This window comes from Bos mutus, chromosome 21 (genome assembly GCF_027580195.1).
Source record: "Bos mutus isolate GX-2022 chromosome 21, NWIPB_WYAK_1.1, whole genome shotgun sequence".
Lineage (NCBI taxonomy): Eukaryota > Metazoa > Chordata > Mammalia > Artiodactyla > Bovidae > Bos > Bos mutus.
In genome coordinates this window covers 33,308,460-33,316,878 of record NC_091637.1, presented here as the reverse complement: position 1 = coordinate 33,316,878, position 8,419 = coordinate 33,308,460, and positions in this window count along the sequence as shown.

The window sequence follows — 8,419 nt, the reverse complement described above, 5'->3', positions numbered from 1 at the left end:
GTGTCTCTATGTGAATACGGACAGTTAGCATTTACCAATATATATCTGTCTACTTTCTCTTTTTTAAAAAAGAAATAAAAACTTTTCTAAAAATGGGGTTACAGAAGGTCAGCAAAAGGTGGGTTTGAGATGTTTGGGTGGGTTAAGTGAGTATTTTGACAACATGGCTACTCCTTTGGCATGTTAAATTGTGATGTTTAACGGATGTACTTTCAGTTTCAGATGACACTTTTAAAAAAAAAGTCAAAGTGAAAGTCACTCAGTTGTGTCCGACTCTTTGCAACCCCATGGACTACACAGTCCAAGGAATTCTCCAGGCCAGAATACTGGAGTGGGTAACCTTTCCCTTCTCCAGGGGATCTTCCCAACTCAAGGATCAAACCCAGGTCTCCTGCATTGCAGGTAGATTCTTTACCAGCTGAGCTACCAAGGAAACCCCTCTTTTAAAACAAAATTCTCTCCTAATGACTTGAGCCCTGCCACTAGATGGGAGAATCAGCAGGACCTGTAGGAAATTAGGTGCAATTGACATTCCCTATTGTAATTTTGTTCCTGTATATTTTTAAATGTTTATTTTTGCTTCACTGAAAAGTAAAAATGATGCTCAGTTTTAAATGTTAAAAGTGTACAAGTTGCTTTGTTACAATAAAACTAAATGTGTTTTTAAAAATTTTTAATTCTTCTGTTTCAATGGCTATTTCCTCCTTGTCATTTCTTATCTTGCATATTTATGCCTTTTCTCTCTCTCTCTTTTTTTTTTCCTGGTTATATTAGCTAGTAATTTGTTGAGTTGAGTTTTTTCCTGAGAACTAGCATTTGGATTTATTTATTCCTTTTAGCTTTTTTTCTGTTTTCTAACTTATTAATTTCTGCTTATATCTTTAATAGTTCCTTCATTCTGCTTTCTTTTGGTTTGCTTTGCATTTTTTTTAGCTTTTAAATTGATTTTAATTTTACTTAGATATCTAGTGTAATACATTCTCTCCTAACTTACTTTTGCAGTATCACATAGATTCAGATAAACTGTGTTTCCATTACTGCTATTTCATAAAATTCAGCAATTTTGGTTTGTATTATTTTATTAATGCAAGAGTTGCTTGGTACAGAGTTTTAAAATTTTCTAGGTGAAAGATTCTTTTTGTGATTAAGACTTTTATTGCATTGTGATTGGAGAATTCGATTTATATCACTGTTCTTTTTCATTGAGATTTTCTTAAAATCTCAATAAATTTGTTATTTATATCATTGCTCTCTTTAAAGAAAATTGAGATTTTTCTTTTGTGACTTATATCATCAATTTTTACAAATGCTTCAATCACCCAGTTGCCAGTGCTCTGATCCACCAGGTCTCAGACCTGTCCTCAGTGTTCCTCCTCTCACAATAGGATCCTCTCTCCTGGGATAATTCTAGCTGCTGTTGTTAGTACCTGGCCTCCCCTAGGACCAGGCTACACTCTTCTCCCTTCCACACCACATCCCTACCTGCCACCCCTCTGTTCAGACGTTAGCTCTGGAGCAGACTCCTCTAGTTCCAGATATTAATCTTTCCATTTACAGGTAAATTGAAGTTGGAGCTACTCTCCCTCTCCTAGGATGCTGTAGGTGAGGGCTGGGGTGATGTAATTTGCTTTCGTTGTTGATCTGTGCGGGTTTTGCAGGACTGTGAAGGGATTTAGGCATCTGCCATAATCCACAGGAATCAGACAGCTCTGTGATTTCTTTTTATCATATCTCTGCCACTTTTCCTTCGTTCCTGCCTTCCACTGGCTTAAATTTTCCTCTTTTGCCCTTCCCTTCTCAACAACATTGAAGTTGCAGTTCTATTTCTGTTCTTTTAAAAAGCAATCCTGAGAAATGTAACATGCACATTTATCTTAGCAAAGTCTAAAATTAATATCACTATCTTCCTTCCAAGCAATATAAGCACTTGAGAATGCTTTAACTCCCATCATCACCCTCTCATGTTATTATTCATACACCAAAGAATTTTGAGTACCTACCGTGCGCCAGGTTGTACAGTAATAAATAAATGTATGGGTATGGCAGGTGGGGGAACTGGGGGCCCCTGTTCTAATGGATTTATGTTTTAGTAGGGAAGACAAGGGCTTCCCTGGTAGCTCAGTGGTAAAGAATCTGCCTGCAATGCAGGAGACCCGGTTTCAATCCCTAGGTTGGGAAGATCCCCTGGAGGAGGGCATGGTAACTCACTCCATTATTCCTGCCTGGGAATCCCATGGACAGCAGAGCCTGGCAAGCTGTAGTCCATAGGGTCGCCCAGAGTCAGACACAACTGAAGTGCTAAGCAGCAGCAGCAGGGAAGACAAATGGGCTTCCCAGATGGCACTAATGGTAAAGAATCCACCTGCCAGTGCAGGAGATGCGAGAGATGTGGGTTCGATCCCTGGGCCGGGAAGATTCCCTGAAGAGGAAATGGCACCCCAGTCCAGTGTTTTTGCCTGGAAAATTCCATGGGCAGAGGAGCCTGGTGGGCTACAGTCCATGGGACCAGAAAGAGTCGGATGCGACTGCACACAGGGGAGACAAGAATCAAATTTAAAATAGAGTATGTGGCACAGAGAAAGTACTACAAAGCAGAAAACAAAGAGAGGTAGGGGAATATGAAGTCTCCCCTGACTCTGTGTGGGTGTAGCTAGTCATGCAGATATCTTGAGGAAAGAACATTCTAGACAAAGTGAATAGCAAGCACAAAAACCCTAAGGATGTCTTGATAAGTTTGAGTGAAGTCGCTCAGTCATGTCCAACTCTTTGCAACCCCGTGGACTGTAGCCCACCAGGCTCCTCCATCCATGGGATTGTCCAGGCAAGAATACTGGAGTGGGTTGCCATTTCCTTCTCCAGGGGATCTTCCCAACCCAGGGATCGAACCCAGGTCTCCCACATTGCAGGCAGATGCTTTAACTTCTGAGCCACCAGGGAAGCCCTTGATATGTTTAGGGAACAGCAAGAAGTCACGTGAGGCTACAGTGAAGTGAAAAAATTTCACTTCAAGGTAGAATTTCAAGGTCACATGCAGAGCTAATAAGGAAACCAAAGTAGAACCTCACAAGGACTACAAAGTGGCCTACAGTCTGTATTAAGGATTTTGACTTTTATTCTGAAATGGGCACCCATCAAAGGGTGCTGAACAGAGGAACGACATGGCCCACTATAGCTGTACGCGGATCACTCTGGTTGCTGTATTGAGAAGAGACTGCTGAGGTCTAGCCAGTTAGGAGATGACTGTACTAATCACGTGAGAGATAATGTTGGCCAGCGCAAGAGAGGTAGAGGGTGGTGATAAGAAGTGGTTGAATTCCGAGTGTGTTTTGGAAATTGAGCTGACAGAATGTGACCTCTGATTAGTGAGGTGTAAGGAAAAGAAAGAGAACAAGGATGATACCCAAAATGTTGGCCTGAGCAACTAGGATTGAATTGCCACTAACCTCCTATTGACTAGAATTTAGTCACATGGCCAAATTCTTAGAATTCTCCAATGCCCCTTGCCCTGGCATAATCCTTGCCCTTTGAGTGTGGATATGATCTCACTTCTGTGATTATGTTATATGGCAAAAGGAAGACTACCCAAGTGGACCTAATCTATTAATAATCTCAGGGGACCAGCTGTCAAGCCCCTTAAAGGCACAGGTTTTTCCAACTAGTAGGTGGAAGGGAGAGTCAGAGATTCAAAGCATGAGGAATTCGGGCCACACGAGGAGTCTAGGCAGCCTGTAGGAACAGAGAGAAGCTCCCAGTGCCCAGCCAGCCAGGAAACAGGACCTCAGAGCCATAGCCACAGGGAACTGGATTCTGCCAGCAAAAGAGGTAGGTTCTTCCGGAGATCCTCCAGGCAAGATCCCAGCCCAGTGGACACCTTGATTTCGGCCTTGTGGGACCCTGAGCAGAAAACCCAGGCAAGTCCAGACTTCTGACCTACAGAGCTCTGAGATAATGAGTGGGTGGTTTTTCTTTTTACACTCCTGTTTGTGGAAGCTTGTTATACTGCAGTAGAAAAATGGATACACATACAACTTTTAGGGAGACAGGGAAATGGTGTCTCAGGTTGGACAGTCATGATTGTTACCCCTCTGGGGTGCAGGAGAGAGTTTAGAGTGAAGGAAAGAAAAGACAGGGTACTGGGAGGATGATAAAATGTCCTTCTACACACTGAAAACCTGCGCTGTCCAGTACTGCCCTGCACAGTGGCCGAATGTGGGTACTGAGCACTTGGAAAGTGGCCGGTCTAAATTGAGACATGCTCTAAGTGTAAAATAGGGGCTTCCCTTGCAGCTCAGTCGGTAAAGAATCTGCCTGCAGTGCAGAAGACCCGGGTTCGATCCCTGAGTTGGGAAGATCCCCTGGAAAAGGAAATGGCAACCCACTCCAGTATCTTTGCCTGGAAAATATCATGGACAGAGGAGCCTGGCGGGCTGCAGTCCATGGGGTTGCAAAGAGTCGGGTACGACTGAGCGACTAACACTGTAAGTGTAAAATACCCACTAGATTCTGAAAACCTCATATGAATAAACAAGGAATGCAAAATATCTCATTAAGTATACTTTACATCGTTTACATTTTGAGATGATAATATTTTTGATATATTGGGATTAAAGTAAAATGCATTATTAAACTTAATTTCAAATGGTTGCTTTTTACTTCTAAAAATTTGTAAAGTTTAATTATGTATGTGGCCCCCATTATAGTTCTATTGGACGGTACTGCTGGAAACTCTTTTGTATGTCTGTTTTTCTTTAAGTGCACATGAATTACATTTTTTAAAAACATTATTTCATTTTCTTTTCAATACTATAGGTTTAAAGAGGCAATGTTCCCAAAAGAAATGGCAAAGAAAGGAGTTCCTTTCACAGTCAGTAGACCTGTGTTCCCAGGTACCTTCAGAAACTACTTATGCATGTACCCTGGATAGGAGAGGTTAAGAGAGAAAGTGTAGGGTCTTGGAAAGAAAAGAAGGCTATGCACATTAGATAATATCATCGTGGAGATGGAATGGTGCTTATACTATCATGATTCATCCCTTCAGACTGGACATACCAGTCTTGAATAAAATCAAAAGGGGAGGGGTAGCGGTTACGTAGGTAGATGCCACAACCTGTCGTTTTGGGAGGGTGAGAAAGGACCGGCTGCACAGCCTCACCAGGACACATACGTAGCGCCCTCTGGTGGAGGATGGCGGCACTTTAGTCAGTGGATCAGAATCCCCCCCACTTTTTACCATCTCTGCCACTCTGGTCCGAGCCACCATCATCTCAGGTGAGAATTATCCTGAGAAATTCCTAACTGATCTCTTTTTTCCACTCCTGTCCACCAGAATGATCTTTTAATACCCTCATCAGATCATGTTACTTCTTTGCTCAAAACTCAGGAATTACTTTTCTTTTCACTCACAGTTAAAACGAAAGTCCTCACTACCCACCAACACATTCACCCCTTACTCAGTCCACTCGAGCCATGCTGGGCTTCTTGCTCTTCCTCTGACCATTTAACACACAAAGCAGGCTCCTACCCTCACGTTTACCATCTCCTCTGCCTGGAAGGCATGAATCACTCCTCACAGCAATGCTCAAATGTCACACGTAACCTTATCATCCTAAATAGAAAACCCTCTTCCCAGCATTTTATATCCCTCTCAACTGGAGTCTTTTTTTTTTTCTTTTGCAACACTATTTTACACTGTCTGACATATTAAATATTTACCTGTGTTATGTATTATATGTTTATTACCTGTCTCCCCCTACTATTAATAGAATGCAAACTTCAAAAAGGCAAGGACCTTGTCTGTTCTGTTCACTCTTGTATCCCGAGCATCTATAACAGTGCTTAGCACACAGTAGATGGTCAACAAAAATATTCATTGGATAGATGTATGAGACAAGATCTGAACAATGAAAAAAGCATTGAAGGCCTTCATCGTTTCCTTCTTGGGTATGTCATAAAAAGGCCAACTTTACAAGTTTGTGTAAAATTAATAAAATTCCTATTACAATCCCCATGGATTTATTTTTAATTGGATTAAATCATCCTGAAATTCATTTGGAAAGAATAAGGTAGCTATGACTAGCCATTAAATGTAGGAAGAAGTGTGCTAAAGGTACACTTGGCTTACCAGATGTCAGAGGGCACTATAAAACAGCCATAATAAAATCCACATGATATTGGCATGCCGCCGCTGCTGCTGCTGCTAAGTCGCTTCAGTCGTGTCCGACTCTGTGGGACCCCATAGATGGCAGCCCACCAGGCTCCCCTGTCCCTGGGATTCTCCAGGCAAGAACACTGGAGTGGGTTGCCATTCCTTCTCCAATGCATGAAAGTGAAAAGTGAAAGGGAAGTCACTCAGTCGTGTCCAACTCTGTGCAACCCCATGGACTGCAGGCCACCAGGCTCCTCCGTCCATGGGATTTTCCAGACAAGAGCACTGGAGTGAGGTGCCATCGCATAGGCTTAGACAAATGAACCAGTGTAACAGACTGGAAAATCCAGGAATAGATATCTGATTATAAAAATATAACACATAAAAGATTAATTTTTAATTCAATGACAAAAGGATGACTATATAATAAACTACTGATATTATTTACCAGCAAAAAAAATCTAGAGCCCCATTTTATACCGTTCACAAACATAAGTGTCAGGTAGAATGTCAGAGCCCAACAGAGTGAGGGGACTGTCCATGGTGGGGAAAGGAAGATCAGCAGTGGTCAAGGGTGAGATATTAGTCCAAGCATGAGGCAGGTTTGCACAGGACAACAGGAATACAGAAGCAGCCCAACTGGGAATGTCAGAGTCCACGCCAGGTAAGGAGAGGGTTCGTGAAAGGGACAGCAGTGACATAGAAGATACAAAGGTATTGATCAAATAAGTAAATATATATATATAAAAGTATCTTGAGGATAATGGGAGCCACTATCAAAAATGAAAGCACAAACAAGGTCCTACTGTACAGCACCGGGAACTTTAGTCAATATCCTGGGATAAACCATCACAGAAATGAATATGAAAAACAACACATATGTGTATAACTGGGTCACTTTGCTCTACAGCAGAAATTAACACAGCATTGTAAATCAAATATACTTCAATAATTTTTTTTAAATGAAAGGATAAATATTTTCATGGAGAAATTAGAAAAACTGTGATTTTGGATTGGAAGTGGAATGATTTTCACTTAATATAAGGAGGTATAAAATAAAATAATAAGTCACAGGATGTAATGTATCACATAGGGAATACAGTCAGTAATATGGTGATAACTTTGTATGTGACAGATGGTAACTACATTATTATGATCATTTCATAATATATAAAATATTGAATCACTATGCCATATACCTGAAACTAATATAATATTTTATGTCAATTATAATTCAATAAAAACTCTTAAAAATATAAAATATTTAAGTAGGTAACAATGTATGTGTAAGTATATGTATGTATATACAGAACAGATTTTCCCCAGGTCTATTCACTGAGAGGGACTGGGGAGAGGCAACATGCCAAAGCAAGGAGCCCACTTAACAGTCAGATCTTAGATTCTGAGTCCTAAGAAATCTGACAGAGACCATCATTTTTTTTTTTTTTTTTAGAGTAAATGATTTATGTGACATTGTTTGCTTTGTGGTATAAATGGTGAAAATTCAGGTATGTGAAGTTTAGATAGCAAAGTAAAGGACTTTCATATCATCAGCGTCATCTAACGATGGGCGTTCTGTCCCCGGGGATGGTTGGTTTCTCTTTGTTGGAGATGTGCAAGCAGATGCTGGCTCACCTTGCCTGTCACCCAGGCTGTCCGAGATTGTAACCTTGACTGAAGAGGGTGAAAGTGTTAGTCATTCAGCCGTGCCTGACTCTTTGCAACCCCATGGGCTAGAGCCCACCAGGCTCCTCCATCCGTGGGACTTTCCAGGCAAGAATACTGGAGAGGATTGCCATTTTCTTCTCCAGGTTATTTTCCTGACCCAGGGATCAAACCTGGGTCTCCTGCATTGCAGGCAGACTCTTTACCGTCTGAGCCACCAGGAAAGGCCTGAAGAGGGTAGGAGGGCTAAACGACCTGAGTCCTGAGGTTCCTTCGCATTCTGGAAGGATATTATTCCTACACTTTACATATCAACTATACTGAGAGATGGACTCAGGCTTTTTCTATTCAGGGGAAGATATTATGGTGTTTTTTCTTTCCTCTTTAAGTTGTAAAGCTTATGTAAGATCACAGTAAAAAATCTGATATTTATACTTTGTGAGTTCTAGCTAAAGCTGAGATCTTTTTTTAGTTTTAAGTTTTTCTTTTTTATTTTTGCTGTGGACCATTTTTTAAAGCTTTTATTGAATTGTTACAATACTGCTTCTATTGATTATGTCTTGGTTTTTTGGCCATGAGGCATATGGGATCTTAGCTCCCCAACTAGGG